At 40.6% G+C, this 20212-nt stretch overlaps 1 protein-coding gene across 3 annotated transcripts in view; it reads left to right on the forward strand.

Annotated features, from left to right (window-relative positions):
• PCED1B (PC-esterase domain containing 1B) overlaps positions 1 to 20212 on the forward strand; it is a 155198-nt gene that overhangs the window by 109820 nt on the left and 25166 nt on the right. The window lies entirely within an intron of this gene.

A 20212-nucleotide genomic window follows, 5' to 3' on the forward strand; every position in this document is an offset into this window, starting at 1 on the left:
GACAGGGGGGAGGAGCTAGAAGCATCAACTCCCATATGTGCCTTGACCAGGCAAGCCCAGGGTTTCGAACCGGTGACCTCAGCATTTCCAGGTCGACACTTTATCCACTGCGCCACCACAGGTCAGGCCCACACCAAATCTTTATTGTCTAGCTTGGCCAAGTGGCAGCAACTCTTAACAGAAATCTGAGGGAAAGCGCGCCGGCCCTTTGTTCTACCTAGTTTTTATAGTTTTGCAAGTGGGAAGTACAGAAGCAAAAATTGCAATTAGGTGCCCTTTACCACTATTGGTTATAGTCATATGTCCTTTAACATGATAGGACCATGTTCAATTTGTAATGATGTTCATACATCATTTTGGAGAAAACAAAATTTACAAGTCAACACAATGGTAGAAAGATGTCTCTTTACATATTAAAAGGCCTTCCTATATTCTCTAATGTTTATCCACCATCTCTCTCTGTCCAGAGTCACACACATTAACCACATGCATTCACATAGGAGAGGTAGTTTCCATGCGGACAAATACCCGCAAATGGCTCCATTACTGTAAGAAAAGGTTTATTTTGGCTTTTCTCTCCCTGCACCTGGCTAGCCATTCACCCCTTTCCCCACAGGCATGGTGGAATGTCTGGGGATCCATGTTTTCCTTCCCTTTGCATTTACAATACAATGCCAAGGGCCATCCTGGTTATGCCAATCACACAGTACAGAGATTATTCACAAAATTTCTCTGCACACCTTAACCCAAATTAATAAAATGTTCTTCAAGCCTCTTAAAATATTAATATTAATTCTGCAGCTTTTGGTACCTTACAACACCTGCGGGTGAGGTGGCGCAGTGGCTCCTCAGGGGGGCTCCTCCAGCCGCGCCTAGCACGCCGTTAATTCCCTTTGAGCCGCCTCCCCACAAACCCACATATCCACTTCAAAAGCATGTACTCAGAAACCTGCTTGAAGTGCACAAATTAGTTCAGTATCATTTGAGGAAATCTCAAGGTATAAACCCCACACAGGAAAACAAGGGTAAGACTTTATTCACACAGTATTCTGTTATTTAGAAGATACTTTCACATGCACTAGTTCATGTAATCCTGAGTTGGAATTAATATTGTCCAAAAAGCAGAGGTACACGAACTCACACTAGTCGAGTTCAATGAGCTTTCAAGCTAGCTCTCTTAGCCTGTCCTTTTCTAACGTGTGGGTTGGTTCATAAAGGGCACAGCGGAAGCCCTGCCCCAGGGTGGCCCCGGTGTCTCAGTCCCAGTCTCCAGAGGAGGTGCAGATCTCATGCCCGTCAGCTGTTCTGAGCCACGTCCCCCTGCTGGGCCCCAGGCTGCAGCCCCGCACCCACACTAAGGCTTCCTCTTCCAGGCCCTGCTTCCTCCCAGCTCCCTGCAGGCTTAGGGTGAAGTTATATCTCCCAACTCCCTTTGTACCAGAAACATAGATCCCGATGTCTATACCGGTTTCCAAGGGAAATCTTTTTTAGCATGCAGCCACCCAAATCCCAAGTCCAGGATACATGATTTGTTTGCACAGAGCTGTATTCTTTTCAAACAACAGTAATATTAACTCGTGCTTATTACCACGTGACAGGCACAGCTCTCTGTGCTTTCTGCCTATTATCCCTCTTCATCTTCACCACAAACATGTAAAGTAGCTGTTAAGAGTATGCTCATTTTACAAATGAGGAATCTGAGACTGAATTTAAGCAATATTTACCAAGAGCATCTAGCTGCCTTCAAAGCCCTGAGCTGTTTGCAGACTCTCTTTACCCCTTTATTTTCTGACAGCTTCACAATGCCATAAATGTAAGTAAATCCATCCACAGAGACACAACTTTTGCTTTAAATCCCCAGGTGTCTTCCTAATTTCATACCCCAGTGTCACCTCCAGCAATCCTGCTGCATCTCCGAGGATCACCACCCCCAAATCCTCACCTTGATCTTCCTCAAGCAAATATTAGCATATTCACAGCCCAGTGCCATGCACTTTGCTCTGTCTTAGGTAAACTGAAAGAAGCCATGTTTCCACTACCATGGGGAAAAATGAATTTCCACCACCAGCTTACAGCTATTCACACAGACTTGGAAATACTCGTCATATAGTCTTTGCCCCAAAGCGGAGGTTCTCAGCCTAGGTGGCATGTTAGAATCACCTGGGAGCTTCCATAAGGTGTGGATACTTGGGCTCCATGCCCCAGGGGAGCTGAAGTAGCAGAATCTCTGGGGGTGGAGCCTAGGTGGGTGCAGGGTTTGTTTTGTGGTTGGTTGTTGTTGTTGTTCTTTTAGTACCAGCTGAATCTAATGAGAACCACTGCCTGCCCTTCTGTTTGCCAATACACATCGGTTACCATTATTCTGAAGGTGACTCAGAATCATCCAGGTACTGCCTGGAGCATCTAGCACAGCACTTGCCAAAGAGATCATTGTTTTCTCTCTATTCATCCTCATTAGCATGTATATTTGGCTTACTTAAAGAAAATGAAAACTATCTCAATATTGGGGCTATGATTTAGATTCTTTGCCGCTTTCCATAGTGCCAGCAGAAAGTTTTTAAACATAATTATAATAAGTAAATGTTGATTACAAGTAGAATATGTTGTTTTTGCTTTCATTTTCCTTTGATATGAAAATCAAATAGGCTACAGAAAATAGGGTGTTTGGAGGACTGGAAAGGAGAAATATGTGGCCTTGAACAAAAAGCACCCAGTTATGTCTAGTAAGCAAAAGTGAATTTCTATTTACATATGGCAGATTACCTGTCAGAGTAGGTAATCATTTTAGACATGAGCTCATTCAAACATTAAATGATTTCATTCAGGCCCTGGCCAGTTGGCTCAGTGGATAGAGTGTCAGCCTGGCATGCGGATGTCCCCTGGGTTCAATCCCCAGTTAGGGTACACATGAGGAGCCATGATCTGCTTCTCTTCTTCTCCCTCTCCCCCTTCTCTCTCTCTTTCTCTCCCACATCCAGTGGCTCAGTTTGTTTGACTGTCAGCCCCAAGCACTGAGGATAGATAGCTCAGCTGGTCCGAGCATCGGCCCCAGACAGGTCGCTGGGTGGATCCCCGTTGGGGCGCCTGTGGGAGTCTGTCTCTATCTCTTCTCCTCTCACTTAAAAAAATGATTTCAGAACTTTCCTCTTGGGAAAGTTGCTGGAGTCTCTGTGTTATACAAATTCAACACTCTCTTTTGAATCCTCAGTGAAAAAAGTTGGATTGGATGAGTCTAGAGCTCTACTTTTATTTGAGCATAAAATTGGCAGCCTAGATCCTAGTCTAGGCTCTGCTACTTATTAGCTGTAACCTTGAAGTGTCATTGAATCCATCAGAACTCATTGACTCCCAGAATTCTACACTGTAATAATGTTAATAAAGATAGCCAACATTGGTGGAATACTTGCTGGATACTAGGCTCTGTGCTAAGCATTTCTCATGCATTATGCCACTTAATCCTCACAACCATTCCTTGAAATGGGTACTATCATGATCCTCAAATGAGGAGATGGATCCCTGTTTATCTGAGATCACAGGGATCGAGATAGTTTTGGTGGAAACATTTTTTTAAGCTTAGCTCAAATGCTCATTCTTCTCTCCCCACATCTTCAGGCAGAGTGCATGATTCTGGGCTCCTCTAATACTTCACTCACGCTGATATTTTAGCACTTCTTCCATTGCAGTGTCTCTGGAAAGGGAGGCCAAGGTGGTCGGAAATGTGTGGGTTCTTGACTTCATGCAGGAAAGCTTTCAAGACAAAAGTCTAGGTGATTTTGAGAGTACATTTACTAAAGCTGGAGGCAGTAAAACCAAGGAAGGGCTTAAGACAGAGGAGGCAAGATCACAGCAGCAGGAGTGAACCAAGGCGGAGCTGCTTTGGCCCTTCTGGGAAGAAAGTCACACAGGCAGAAGTGAACCATGCTGGGCAACAATGGACTAAGGAAACAAGTTACAGTGGCAAAAGCAGGGCTCTTGGAGACAGGTTCAGAGGGTTAGCCCAAGATGAGCTGCCACTGCCCACTCACTGCTCTGCTGGTTGCAAATCTCATGAGACCCTTTAGAGCAGGGGTCGGGAACCAGCAGGGGTCGTGAGCCTCACGAGCCAGATGTGGCTCTTTTGATGGCTGCATCTGGCTCACAGACAAATCTTTAATAAAAAAAATAATAATGTTAAAAATATAAAACATTCTCATGTATTACAATCCATTCATTTCCTACCGCTCATGTTCATGGTTGTGGGTGGCTGCAGCCAATCACAGCTGTCCTCCGGGACAACACCAAATTTTTATTGGATAATGCGTAACATACACGGGTCGTTGTATGGCTCTCATGGAATTACATTTTAAAATATGTGGCATTCATGGCTCTCTCAGCCAAAAAGTTTCCCGACCCCTGCTTTAGAGCTTAGGAAAAGGAAAGCAAAGATACATGTCTGAGGAAAGAAGAAGGTAGCACACAGGCATGCTCAGGGGAGACCATGCACTGTCATTCTTTGTCTTAATGGTTTTTGTTTGCTAAAGGTGAGAGTTTTAGGGAAAGTCTTAGGGGAAGGTCTCAACAGAATAGTCAACAGCTTTCCAGATGTGTCCACTGATATGCTAATGAATCAAAATGAGCATATAGGGCAGTTTGGGATCATTCTCTGGTCAGTTTACTTTTTACCCAGGATTTGTCTAGCTTGAATTGTTTTTTGTTGTTGTTGTTATTTTTTCTCTTGACTTCATTTGTCCTGGGGTTTGGCTGGCACTAATGGCACTACCTGGGTCTCTGTTATCTCTTTCCCGGACTAGGGTGATTTAAGCCAGTGGTCCCCAACCCCTGGGCCGCGGACCGGTACCGATCCGTGGGCCATTTGGTACTGGTCCGCAGAGAAAGAATAAATAACTTACATTTCTGTTTTATTTATATTTAAGTCTGAACGATGTTTTATTTTTTTAAAATGACCAGATTCCCTCTGTTACATCCATCTAAGACTCACTCTTGACGCTTGTCTCGGTCACGTGATACGTTGCCACTAAAATTAAACCCATAAACTAGCAAAATGAGTGAAAAACAAAATTCCATTGAAAGTTTTTTTGTGAAGTGGAAAAGGGCCAGTGAGGAGACAGAAGAAGAACCTACGACCTCGAAGAAAAAGAAGGCTTCATTTAACAGACAATACCAGGAGTCCTACTTGAAGTATGGATTTATCGCAACTGGTGATTCTCGCACACCAAGGCCACTCTGCATAATATCTGGCGACCGGCTAAGTAATGAGACAATGAGGCCTTCAAAACTGCTTCGCCACTTGGAGACCAAGCACCCTACTTTAAAAGACAAGCCTTCTGAGTATTTCGAAAGAAAAACGCATGAACAAGAAGGACAGAAACAATTACTGGTGGCCACTACATCAATAAATGCGAGTGCACTGAGAGCATCATACTCGGTGGCTAATCGTATTGCTAAGGCTAAGAAGCCATTCACCATTGATGAAGAATTGATCCTTCCAGCCACTAAAGACATTTGTCATGAACTTCTAGGAGAGGCTGCGGTTAAAAAGATAGCACAGATGCCTCTTTCGGCTACCACCATCACACGGTGCATTGAGGAAATAGCAGAGGACATTGAATCACAATTGTTGGAAAGGATTAATAAATCATCGTGGTACGCTCTCCAGGTTGACGAATCTACAGATATTGACAACAAGGCAATGCTACTTGTTTACGTGCGTTATCTTTATCAAGAGGATGTGCATGAGGATATGTTATGTGCACTATCATTGCCAACCAAAACCACAGCCGCAGAACTATTTAAATCGCTGGATGACTATATATCAGGAAAACTGAAATGGTCTTTTTGTGTCGGCATATGCACAGATGGAGCTGCTGCCATTACTGAAAGGATGTCTGGTTTAACTATTGAATACTTGGATTAAGGAGGTTGCACCTGAATGTGAGTCTACGCATTGTATCATTCACAGGGAAATGCTGGCTAGATGAAATATACCACCAGAACTTAACAGCATATTGAATGATGTCATTAAAGTTATTAATCACATCAAAGCACACGCCCCTCACTCACGCCTGTTCAAGCAGTTTTGTGAGGAAATGAATGCAGACCACAGACACCTTCTCTTATACACAAAAATAAGATGATTATCCAGAGGGAGGTCCCTGGCCAGAGTGTTTGAATTACAAGAGCTGCTGCAGAGATTTCTCTCAGAAGAAACGTCACCACTAGCAGCACATTTCAGTGACAAGAAATGGGTCGCAAAACTCGCTTACTTGTGCAACATTTTTAACCTCCTCAATGAACTCAATCGGTCTCTTCAGGGGAAAATGACAACTGTCTTCAAGTTGGCAGATAAAGTAGCTGCATTTAAAGCCAAATTGGATTTGTGGGGATGATGCGTGAACAGGGGTATATTTGACGTTTCAAACATTCGCGGGAGTTTTGGAAGAGACTGAGCCCAAGCCTTCATTGTCCCAGCTGGTGAACAATCACCTGCATTTGCTTTTAAAAGAGTTTGAACGCTACTTCCCAACCACAAAAGACCCACAAATTGCCAAGGAATGGATCCGAGATCCATTTGTCAACAAACCGGGTGAATCCAGCATGTCTACGCAAGAAGAGGATCAACTACTGGAGATCGCAAATGACAGTGGCCTTAAAAATATGTTCAAAACTACAACTCTGCCGGTATTCTGGATTAAAGTCATGGCAGAATACCCCGAGATCGCCACGAAAGCACTAAAAACCCTGTTGCCATTTCCGACATTCTATTTGTGTGAAGCGGGATTTTCTGCAGTGGCAGCAACCAAAACAAAATTACGGAATAGACTGGACATAAGCCACACATTTTGGGTGTCATTGTCTCCCATTACCCCTAGATGGGACCCTCTCGTTGCAGAGAAACAAGCTCAGGGCTCCCACTGATTTAGCATTATGGTAGTTGAGAGATAGGCTACTATCTCTCATTCTATATAAACGTTATAATAAATAACCCTTAACTTACAATATTCATAACAATGGTGAGTTGTATTTTTCATGCACTTTATATTTGTTTTTGTGTTGTATCTTATTTTTAAGGCATGTTTAAATGTTACCATAGTGACTGGAAAGTGTTTGGAGGCAGAGAGGATGTTACTCATGTTATGTTGTTGGTGTGATGTTAAGAGGACGCTTCTAATAAAGTTGCATACGAGTACACAGTGGATTCCTGTTTATTTTTATTGTCATAGGTTCATGATTGGTAGTGAGCCTGAACCTATCATATTACATGTTGATGTCAGACATGAAATGTTGTCAGAATAACAAATTTAAATACAGCCTGAATAATGAGGACGTGCTCGTTCCTCCTTTAACTTAGCCCAATAAATATCGTAAGTTCGACAATTATATTTAAAAATACCACAGTTTTTATGCCAGTCGCATAATTATATTTTGTGCATTTATCCGTCCCACCCTAAAGGCCGGTCCGTGAAAATATTTTCTGACATTAAACCGGTCCATGGCCCAAAAAGGTTGGGGACCACTGATTTAAGCTACTCACTGTCTGGTTAGGGAGGAGCAGTGTAAACCATTTGGTCCTAATTGTCCTTAGTTAGGGAAGATAAGATCTGGCAATCTATTAACTGACTGTTAATTACTTGCCCATCTGTTTAACTATCTGTCTCAGTTTCCCACATTCTGCTTGTCAAGGAATTTTCCTAGCTTTTTAGTAGCCTGTCTCAGTAGTACGTTAAATGTTTTACATGTCTTTTCTAGCATACAAAAAGCATTTTGAATTCATGGCTTGGTAATTAGTAGACACTCATACATGTGCTAAATTAGTAGTATAAATTCTCATTTAGTCCTCACAACAACTTTGTAAGTAGAACTAGTCTTGCTTTTACAAAGGCTAAGAGAGGTTATGGAACTCACTCAAGTTCACACAGGAAGTAAAAACTGGAGTCAGGTTTAATCAGACTGTCTCTCCTCTATGCTGGCATCACTGTCCATTTAGTTGTCCATACCAATCTAGAAGCCAGTGTTGATTTAACTAAACAAGGAGGCCAGTAGACTGAAGTGGCTTTAATGCAGTGGTACCCAACTTATCAAACCAAAATCTAAGCATATGACAGTCTCAAGGTTGTGAAATCAAAATGCTAAGGACAACCAGTCACAAACAGCTGACTGGCCTTTAAGCCATAGCCAATCACCAATGTCCTTGCTCTGCTTCTCTTCTTTCTGTAAAGAGTCTCTCCTGGAGTCCCTGATGGTGGAGCACTCCTAACCACTTCCAGTTGGGCGCTGCCCCATTCAAATTGAATTTTGCTCTTAAACATTTTAATGTGCCTCAGTTTATCTTTTAACACTAAGGAACTATTCTCTGCAGTATTTCCCTGCTGTGGCTCTTGCCTGCTGCCCCTACTCCATTCCAGTCATTGTTCAGTCTGTCACCTTGTCCCCATACCCTCAAGCACCACCGTAATTCAGTTTACCTCATCTTCACTCACCTGGATTGCTACAACAGATAAGGTAAAATGTCTGGAATTTTGGCCTTTTTGCTGACCTCCAAAACAAAAAGACTAAAAATTATGGAAGACCTTTCTAAATAACAAGCATTTCTTATCATCTCCCTTAGAGACAAAGACATGTATTCAGCCCTGATTAGCTTAAATCTGGTTCACTGGGAAGTCAGAATTGCATTTTCACCTTGTGATATAAATTCCCGTATGCGGATCAACACACTGCTCTAGCCCTATAGGTCAGATGAGGCAACCAGACAGTCTCCAAGATTCTAACCTGGTTTGCTGAGTGCATTTCACCAGATTATTTCAGAGTCTGCCATTTCAGACCCAATTTTGATAACTGCATTTGTTTTCCTGCGTTGTTATTTTTAACCCATTTCATTGCTCCATTTCTCCAAAGGCTGGGGCCTTTGCCTTGCTCCTGCCCTCACTAAGCTGCATTCCTGGTTTCCTGCCCACCAACCTTGACACTGAATAAATATCACATGCTTTTGATGCCCTTTGCTGTGCTCTGTCCCCTGTAGGGATACTAGGTCATGTTGTGTTAAGAGCTCCTTCCAGTACTGGCTGCTTGTCCTTTGCTGTCTGCACCCTGCATATCACTTCCCCCCACGCTCCTGAAATGATGTCTCCCCAATGCCTGCCTCATCTCAGGGGTGGGTCTCTTTACCAGTACTGGAGCTGGTGTAGACCCATAAATGTCCCTTTAATATCTAACTCTTGCAAACACAAGAGAAACTTCTTCAGAGCAAAAGAAGTCAGTCATTTTTGGCAGATTGCTCAGACTGTGTCAACAATGATGCTTCTCCAAATATTAAAGTCTCCTGCTCTTCTGGGAATTGTGGAACAAAGTACTGTAGTTCATATTCTCACATGACCTGCCAAGCAAAAAGGTCACGCTGGTAGGAGTTCCATGTGCTATTTGAAGAACGGATGTTCCTTAGATGGGAAAGCAGCAATATATGGCCAGGGTTTTAATGAGGCAGAGAAAGGTAGGATGTGGCAACATTACATAATAAATGAAATTGTTCTCTTCAAAAAGGACACTGTCTTGTAATTCTATCAAAAGTTATTGTCTTCATTTTGAGTATTGTGAATTATTTATTAGCATTATATATTTCACTCACTAAATGAAGAAATGTGTTCTTGTATGAGAGAAAAAGAAACCTGTTTTAGTTTTTTGGAATGAGTCCTTAGGAATAGTTCTAAAAGTTGGAGCTATGTCTCAAGGGAGGACATGAGGCTCAGGAGGAAATGAAACAGTCTCTTTCCATGTACGTTATGTTTACAAGTTGATGCTATCTAATAATTGATGGCTGCAAGTTTATTTCTTTCCCCTCTACCTACCCTCCTTCCTCTTTTTATTGTCCTCTTCACTTAGAGATAGCAACTCCCAGAAAACTACAGGATAGTGGGTAGAGGAGTGGTGAGTATTAGGTTACAGAAGATCTAAGTTTCTGTAGCATGTTGCAGTGAGAACCGGAAACAAGGAGATTGCTCATAGCAGTCCCAGTACGGTTTAATATCAGACGTTGAGACATTAGGAAGATCTATGAAAATCATACCCAAGTTCATCAGAGTTGTCTGTTTCCAGTTTTTCAATTCTCTACCTCCTCACCTTCCATTCACTTTTGTGTGTGTGTCAAGGTAAACATTCATTTTTGGCTTTATTATGTCCATGCAAATAATATTTACAACTGAATGCTGAAGGACCTGTGATTATGCTCTATTTATTTATTCTTACCATTGGCTTTTTTCGCTGTAGGTAATAATTGTGTTTTTAAAAAATTGCTGAGTTTTCTTTGTCTCTATTCTTTCCATACCTTCCAATATTTTACCAGTTTGGTTTTCTACAAGTTCAGTCTAAGTAACATCATTTCCAATTACAAAATAAATGAGTTCTTTTAAATTTGCAAGGGCTATGACATATTGCTCTGTGTTTGTTTTGAAATTAGAAAATCTTGACATTTTCAAAATGGGGCTTATGAATGTCCCTTTTAAGTATAAAAACCATAAAATATATGTATAAATCATACCATCTTCAAGTGGGAGGACATTGCTAGGAGACAGTACAGTTTAGGGGCTAAGTCTCTGGCATTAAGGTTCCTAGCTCTATTGAGACAGGATTCTCACCTATTTGTGCCTTAGTTTTCTCATACATAGAAGGGTAATAATAGTACCACACGGATTGTTTGATGTTTAACTTAAATACTATATGTAAATCACTTCATATATACTGCCTGACAGTGAGTAATCAGTAAAAGTTAGGTATTATTTAGCATAACAGCAAAGGAAGAAACAATTTTTAAAAATACTGAAAGACTTACCTAAGCTTATGTATGAAAAAAATATGTACACAAGATTAAAAGGAAAGCAATAAGCTGGAATAAAACATTTGCAGTATGTATAATAGGGCAAAGGTCAAATATTTAATATATAATAAACCTTTGATAAAAATAGAAAAGCAAGCAAAGTACAGAAATTAGCAGTTTATAAAAAAAGAAAACTAAATATATAAAAACATATCTTCCTTTGTAATAAAACTTGTGTATTAAAATGTAATAATATACAAAAAAGAGAAGACACAAATTACTAATATTAGGAATAAAAGAAGGACCATCACTACTGATTCCATAAACATTAAAAAAGGGGGGGATATTATGAACAACTCTGTGACCACAAATATGATAGCTTAGATAAAATGGACTATTTCTTTGAAAGACACAATCTATAAAAAACTCATAACAAGGAGAAATGGACAATCTGAATAAGTCATTATCTGTTAAAGAAATTGAGCCTGACCAGGTGGTGGTGCAGTGGATAGGGTGTCAGACTGGGACATGGAGAACCCAGGTTCGAAACCCCAAGGTCACTGGCTTGAGTGTGGACTTATCTGGTTTGAGCAAGGTTCACCAGCTTGAGCCCAAGGTTGCTGGCTTGAGCAAGGGGTCACTCAGTCTACTGTAGCTCCTGGGTCAAGGCAAGTATGAGAGAGCAATCAATGAACAACTAAGGGGCTACAATGAAGAATTGATGCTTCTCATCTCTCTCCCTTCCTGTCTGTCTGTCCCTATCTGTCCTTCTCTCTGCCTCTCTCTGTCACACACACAAAAAAGAAAGAAATTGAATCAGTAATTAATAATCTTCCAAAACAGAAAGAACCATACCCAGACTGGTTCACTGGTGAATCCTACCAGACATTAAAGAAGAAGTGATACCAGTTCTGTACAATCTTTTCCAGTAATAGAAGCTGAAGGAATACTTCCAAACTCATTCTCTGATTCCAGCATTCCTCTAGCAGCAAAATCAGACGAAAACATTAAAGAGAAGGAAGCTGCAGACTAATGTCTTTCATGAACATAGATACAAATATCCTCAACAAAATATGAGCAAATCAAATCCAACAATGTATAAAAATATGTATATGCCATGGTGAAGTGGGATTTATTCCAGGTATATGAGGCTGGTTCAACATTTGAAAATCAATTAATGTAATTCATTTCATTAACAGACTAGTGACAGAACAGGATGTGGTCATATCAATAAATGTAGAAAATGCATTTGAAAAAACCCAATACCTATTTATGATTTTTTAAAAAAGGAACCCCAGCAAACTGGGAATAAAAGGGAAACTCCTCAACTTGATAAAGAATATCTACAAAATACCTACACTGCACATCATACTTAATAGAAACTAGGTGCTTTCTCCTTTAAATTAGGAACAATGCAAGTCTGTCCTCTCTTGCCACTTTTTTTTATTATTTTACTAGAAGTTCTAATTTATGCGATAAGATTTTTAAGAACAAAATAAAAGGTATACAGATTGGGAAGAAATAAATAAAGCTGTCTTTACTCACAAACATGATTGTCTATGTAGAAAATCCCAAAAAATCAACAAAAAACCTAGAACTAATAAGTAATTAATTGTACTTATTCATTGTATGATACAGGTTAATATTCCAAAGTAATTACTTTCTTAGATACCAGCAAAGAACAATTGGAATTTGAAATTTAAAGCACACCATTTACATTAGCATCAAAAAGAAAAACTTAAGTATAAATCTAAAGAACTATGTATAAGATCTATGATGAAAACTATAAAACTCTGATGAAAGAAATAAAAAAGATCTGCATAGCCCTGGCCAGGTGGCTCAGTTGGTCAGAGCATCGTCCTGATGTACAAAGGTAGCTGGTTCAATCCCTGGTCAGAGCACATACAGGAGCAGATCAATGTTCCTGTCTCTCTCTTTCTCTTCCTCTCTCTCTAAAATCAATTACTAAATTAAAAAAAAATTTTTTTTAAAGATCTGCACAAATGGAGAGCTATTCTATGCTTATGGATGAAAAAGCTCAATCTTGTCAAAATATCAGTTCTTTACAATTTTAAAAATTCTAGCAAATTATTTTTTGGCTATTGCCAAATGGATACTAAAGGTTGTATGGAGAGGCAGAAGACTCAGAATAGTCTTCAATATAATATCGAAGAACAAATTAGGAAGACTGAGACTATCTGACTTCAATTCTTCTATAACCTATAGTGATGTAGGATTAGTGAAAAAGTAGGCAAATTGATCAATAGCACAAAATAAAGAGCCCAGAAATAGACCCACAAAATATAATCAACTGATCTTAGATTAGGGAGCAAAGGCAATTCAATGGCAAAAGGATAGTCTTTTTAACAAATGGTGCTGGAACAACTAGACATCCACATGCAAAAAAAAAAAAAAAAAAGGAAGAAAGAGAAAAACAATTAACTCAGACCATACACCTTTTACAAAGATTAACTGTTGTGGCACAGAGGATGAAATGTTGACCTGGAATGCTGAGGTCACTGGTTCAAAGCCCCAGGCTGCCTGGTCAAGGCTCATACAAGAAGCAACTAGAGTTAACGCTTTCCGCTCCTTCCTCCTTTCTTTCTCTCTCTCTCTCCCTCCCCTCTAATAATCAATAAATAAAGTCTTTTTAAAAAATTAATTCAAAACAGATCAGAGTCCTAAGTGTAAAATGCAAAGCTATAAAACTCTTAGAAGATAAAATAGGAGAAAATTTAGGTGACCTTGTGTTTGGCAATGAGTTTTTAGAGTCAACACCAAAGGCACAATCCATGAAAGAAAATTGATAAGTGGGACTTCAGCAAAAGATTTTCTTAAAAGAATGAAGAGACAGGACATAAATTAGGAGAAAATATTTACAAGCCACATACCTGATTAAGAACTTATATCCAAAATGTACAAAGAACTCTGAAAACTCAACAATAAGAAAATAAACCCAATTTTTAAAAATCTAAACAGATGCCTTACTAAAGAAGGTATTGATGACAAATAAGCATATGAAAAGATGCTCAACATCATATGTTGCCAGAGAATTGCTAACTAAACAACAAAGACAAACTTTTTAGAATGGCCAAAATCCCAAACAATGACAACACCAAATGCTGACAAGGATGTAGAGCAACAGGAACTCTCATTTTTTCTTTTGGGAATGCAAAATGATACAGCCACTTCGGAAGACACTTTGGCAGTTTCTTACAAAGTTAAATTTAGTCTTACCATACAATCCAGTAATCACCCTCCTTGGTATACCTGAATGAGTTGAAAATTATGATCACACAAAAACCTGCATTTGAATGCTCTATCTTTATTTCCAAAATGTGGTAGTAACCAAGATGTCATTTAATAGGTGAATACATTAACTAGTACAACAGGAAGAGAAGGGGGTTGGGGGAAGGTGGAGGAGGGACAGATGGTGATGAAGGGAGACTTGACTTGGGGTGATGAATGCACAATGCAATATACAGATGATGTATTGTAGAACTATGCACCTGAAACTTGTATAATTTTATTAACCAATGTCACCCCCAATAAATTTAATAACAATTTTTTAAAAATTAGTTGTGGTACATCCACACAATGGAATAATATTCAGTGACAAAATAAGCTATCAAGTCATGAAAAGACATGGATAAATCTCAAATGCATATTACTAAGTGAAAGAAACCATTCAGAAAAGGTTACATGCCCTGGCCAGTTGGCTCAGCAGTAGGTCAATGGCCCAGAGTGTGGAAGTCCTGGGTTTGATTCCCGGTCAGGACATACTGGAGAAGCGACCATCTACTTCTCCACCACCCCATCCCCTTCTCTCTCTCTCTACCCCCCTTCCTGCAACCATGGCTCATTTGAGCAAGTTGACCCCGGGCACTGAGGATTGCTCCATGGGCTCGCCTCAGATGCCAAAAATAGTTTAGTTGCTGAACAACAGAGAAATGGCCCCAGATGGTCAGAGAATCGTCCCCTAGTGCACTTGCCGGAGGGATTTCAATTGGGGCACATGCCAGAGTCTGTCTGCCTCCCCACCTCTCACTTAATAAAAAAAAGAAAATAAAAAGAAAAGGTTGCGTACTGTATGATTCCAACAAGGTACTGTATATGACATTGTAGAAAAGGCAAACTATAGAGACAATAAAAAGATTAGTGGTTGCCAAGGTTTCTAGCAGAGGGAAGGATGAATAGGTGCAGTACAGAGGATTTTTAGGGCAGTAAAACTATTCTTTATAATACTGTAATGTATAGATACATAATATAGTGATACAAGATGATACAGAACACCATGAAATATCATGGATACAAATATACATTTTCCCAAACCCATAAAATTTACATCACAGAATGAACCATAACATAAAGACATCAATTAAAATAATATATCAGGCCCTGGCCGGTTGGCTCAGTGGTAGAGCGTCGGCCTGGCGTGCGGAAGTCCCGGGTTCGATTCCCGGCCAGGGCACACAGGAGAAGTGCCCATCTGCTTCTCCACCCCTCCCCCTCTCCTTCCTCTCTGTCTCTCTCTTCCCCTCCCGCAGCCGAGGCTCCATTGGAGCAAAGATGGCCCGGGCGCTGGGGATGGCTCCTTGGCCTCTGCCCCAGGCGCTGGAGTGGCTCTGGTCGCAACAGACCAACGCCCCGGAGGGACAGAGCGTCGCCCCCTGGTGGGTGTGCCGGGTGGATCCCGGTAGGGCGCATGCGGGAGTCTGACTGTCTCTCCCTGTTTCCAGCTTCAGAAAAATACAAATAAATAAAACAATATATCAATATTGGTTCATCAATTGTAACAAAAGTACCACACTAATGCAAAATTTAATAATAGGGCAATCTTTGGGGCTGGGGAGTATATATGGGAACTCTCTGTACGTTCTGTTCTAATTTTTCTATAAATCTAAAACTGCTCTAAAAAGCAGTCTATTAATATATATAGTATATTATCTATAATGATACTACATATTTCACCTATGACATTTTAAAATTATTTTTAATTACAAAATATCCACTGTTGGTGAGGATTAAATCTATTCTACACTCAGGTTAGATTTATCTTTTTAAAATTATATATATATACATATATATATACATACATATACATATACATATATGTATATATATAAAAATGTGTGTGTGTGTGTGTGTGTAAGTACCTGCTTTAAAACTTGTATTTATGCCTGATCAGGTGGTGGTGCCTGATCAGTGGATAAGCGTCAGACTGGGACACGGAGGACCCAGGTTCCAAACCACGAGGTCACCAGCTTGAGCACAGGCTCATCTGGTTTAAGCAAAGCTCACCAGCTTGAGCCCAAGGTTGCTGGCTTGAGCAAGGAGTCACTCAGTCTACTGTAGCTCCTGGGTCAAGGCACGTATGAGAGAGCAATCAATGAACAACTAAGGTGCCACAATGAAGAATTGATGCTTCTCATCTCTCTCCCTTCCTGTCTGTCTGTCCCTATCTGTACCTCTCCCTGTCTGTCTCAGTCTCTGTCACAAAACAAAACAAAAACAAACTGTATTTGTTTTTCAGTACCCTCTACCAAAAATAAACAAATAAATAAATAAATAAATAATCCATATCACTCCCAGCTCGTAGAGCCAGAGCAGTGTAGTCCATTGTAGGTATTAAATAACTATTTGCTATATCAAGGCTGAATAACATGTAGAATATTGAATGTAGATGACTATGAATGCACTGACATGTGGAGTCATCTAGCCCACACATACTATTTCTCCATCATATAAGGCTGTAATCACAGGAGTTGCCAAATGCCTTTCTGATATCAAGACATAATGTGCCTACAGCATTCCTGTTACATCAGAACAATAACTCTAATCCGTCATAGTTTTTGCTTGTCAGAGAGTGAGAGTGAGCAGAAAAAACAATAATGATACACAAAGAGTAAAGGGTACATAAGATGTGGATTAAAAGGCACAGTTGTTTGTTTAAATTCTATTTCCCTACAGTTCTTAAAAACAAAATAAAGATTTGTTTGAAGTTAGTTGGAAGACTTTTTAAAGTTCTAAATAATAAGAGTATTAATACTGCTTTAACAGGATTTTATTATTATTCATTAACAAAGGAAACAAGTATTTTTAAGTTAATCTTTGAGTAAACCTGAGCATCAATCTGAAATCAGGCCATTGAACTCTATCCAACGGTGAAGAAATATTAAAAGCCATCATATCAACTATAATATCAGTATATTGGTGTTATTATATCCAGTTATTTATATTCACTCTGAGCACCACAAATCAAAACAACTAAAAGATACTTATGAAGCATTAAGGCTTGAGAATGCAGGAAATTCATTAAGAACTCCGTACTTCACAGAGGGTTAAAATTTGCCACGACAGGGGATTGCTACCCAATAGCACCATTCTTGGATTGGTAAGATTATGAGAAATTGTGCCCACATTTGCATATTCTGAATTGATACTGTAGTGCAGAAGCACGTTTTCAGGCTGTGATGGACTGGACGTTGCCTGGGAAACTGGTTTCTGTGATAGTTAGAAGGGAAGGCGTTCTTGAGACAAGGACAGTTTCGGAATTCTCTCTGCCTGGCCCTGCTGCAGTTCTGCTTACCTGTCTTCCGGGCCCCAATTTGATCAGATTCTGTGTGGTCTCTGATTCCCTGTTCGCTTGACTTTGACTGCCTCACTGTCTAGACAGAAGTTACAAAAAACAAAACAGGAACTGCAAAAGATGTTTGGTTTTACTATATAGAGTTTTTTGAGCCAATGTTTAAAAAACAGGGTATACTCATGAAAATCTATATTTACAGGATTTTCTTTCTGAAAAATTGGAGTAGTTGGCAATACTGAAGCCATATTTCCTCATGAAGTAATTTGCTAGAACAGAGTGGCGACTGCTCACTTAAATGGCACGTGTTCTCCAGTTCGCTACAGTCCCCTCTATTTCCTGTTGCTCCAACACTGAGGCTTAGTATTAATTTTCATTTATCATCATACTTTTTTTTTTTTTTTTTCTTTTTCATTTTTCTGAAGCTGGAAACAGGGAGTGACAGTCAGACAGACTCCCGCATGCGCCCGACCGGGATCCACCCGGCACGCCCACCAGGGGCGGTGCTCTGCCCCCCAGGGGGCGATGCTCTGCCCATCCTGGGCGTCGCCATATTGCGACCAGAGCCACTCTAGCGCCTGAGGCAGAGGCCACAGAGCCATGCCCAGCGCCCGGGCCATCTTTGCTCCAATGGAGCCTTGGCTGCAGGAGGGGAAGAGAGAGACAGAGAGGAAAGCGTGGCGGAGGGGTGGAGAAGCAAATGGGCGCTTCTCCTATGTGCCCTGGCCGGGAATCGAACCCGGGTCCTCCGCACGCTAGGCCGACGCTCTACCGCTGAGCCAACCGGCCAGGGCTATCATCATACTTTTACTTGTTTTTTTTTCTTATGGGTGTAGAGGGGTGTTTCTCTCTTCCCAGGAGAAGTGGAAAAGCAAGAGATTTATTACATCTTATTACAGAGCTTTAAAAATTTCAAGAAAAAATACACAGTATAATTCTTGGAGGAAACAAAGATTGTTTCTACATGTTTAATATGCAAAATGAGTATACTTAACGAAGAACAGATGCTGCTTGTTTATTCTTTTGGGGAGGGGGACAGAGAGGGACAGATAAGGGCAGACAGGAAGGGAGAGAGATGAGAAGCATGAATTCTTCATTGCGGCACCTTAGTTTCTCATTGATTGATTTCTCATACGTGCCTTGACCAGGGGGCTACAGCAGACTGAGTGACCCCTTGCTCAAGCCAGCAACCTTGGGCTCAAGCTGATGAGCCTTGCTCAAACCAGATGAGCCCGCGCTCAAGCTGGCGACCTCGAGGTCTTGAACCTGGTTCCTCCTGGTTCCTCCGCATCCCAGTCCTACGCTCTATCTACTGCACCACCGCCTGGTCAAACTGCTTGTTTATTCTTATATTTACTATCTCACCTCTACAGCCATTGGAGTTCGGTGATTCCGAATCTGGTTCTCACACAGCTGGGTGTTCTCGGAATGTGTATTATGCTCTGGATTTATCCCCAGTGCCGGCTTGCTGCCTAGTTTCCTTTTTTAAAATAAAATTTTTTATTTATTTTAGGAAAAAAGAGGAAGGGAGAGAGACCGCTTTATTGTTCCACTTATTATGCATTCGTTGGTTGATTCTTGTATGTGCTCCGATGTGAGATTTAACCCACAACCTTCACATGTTGGGACGACACTAACCAACTGAGCTATTGGGCCAGGGCCTAGTTTGCTTAATCCACTCCTTTCTACAGACTGCGAGAGGCAGGTCATATGCCTAAAAGTAAAGGCTCTTGTGACTCTAACTGGTTCTCCTCATTTGACTGCCTCATTGTCTGCAAATAAACTAATTTTTATAGATGAGCCCTAACATTTCCTTCTAATGTAGCAATAAAGGCTATATATTCAGTGATTTTTTTTCTCATTATAAAAGAATCTATCTGCCTATCTTAGTTCAGCTTCTTACCTAATCATTTTATCTTCCTTGTAATTGAGGTCATGTGTAGATTATGCTATAATCATCAACTAATTTAGTCAACAATTTTTGTTTTTTTAATGAAAAAGAAGGAAAGGAAGAGAGGGAGGGGAAGTGAGGAGGATAAAGAAAAAGAAATAAGACCACACTCAATAGATGTTAACCATAATATTGTCAATACTTGGCCTAAGCCCTAGGGTTTGTTCTCTCTCCTCTCCTTGGAATTCCTTCAGCCTTCTGGAGACAAGGCAGAAGTCCATTTCCGTTTTCTTTACTATCTGTACATAATTTACTTTTAAAGTCCTACAGTTTTTAAGGACCCTATATGTTGGAAAGGAAAGTGAGGAACTAGATCTTAGTGTGGTCATGGGTACTGCTTTATCTCCACCTTCCACTGTGCACCCCCAAATGCCAACACCCCCAGGTGACCAGATGGCTTAGCTAGTGTCAGCTCCCCTCCCCCCCCCTCCCCCCAATAAGTAGACAGGTGACTGAATGGCAAGGAACTTGGACAGATTATCCAGAAAAACTGGAGCTGGAGCCAACATATTGCATTTGAGTAAAATGTTGGAAGGGGCTTTTGAATGGGATATTAGCAAACATTTACTAAACTTCTTTCAGAGCAAGTGTAGATGAGGTTATGTACGGTGGTTTCCAGCTGAGGGCCTTCAGGGAAAAATCTTTTCAGGTCTGAGGTGGTACCCTGGGGTCAAAGAACCAAAGTGCCTGAAGGTGACAGAGGGCTAAATTAGTTTAAGTGTTTGTCCCAGATGTGTAAAATATATGATTGGTATAATAGCAGTGTTGATTTGAATAAGCATGTTGGATTGGTGGAGATGAAGTGAGGAACTGGCAGGCTATATACGTAATTAGCTCCTGAAAGAGGAAGCTCTGAACCACCTCTACAGAG

This window comes from Saccopteryx leptura, chromosome 2 (assembly GCF_036850995.1).
Source record: "Saccopteryx leptura isolate mSacLep1 chromosome 2, mSacLep1_pri_phased_curated, whole genome shotgun sequence".
NCBI lineage: Eukaryota > Metazoa > Chordata > Mammalia > Chiroptera > Emballonuridae > Saccopteryx > Saccopteryx leptura.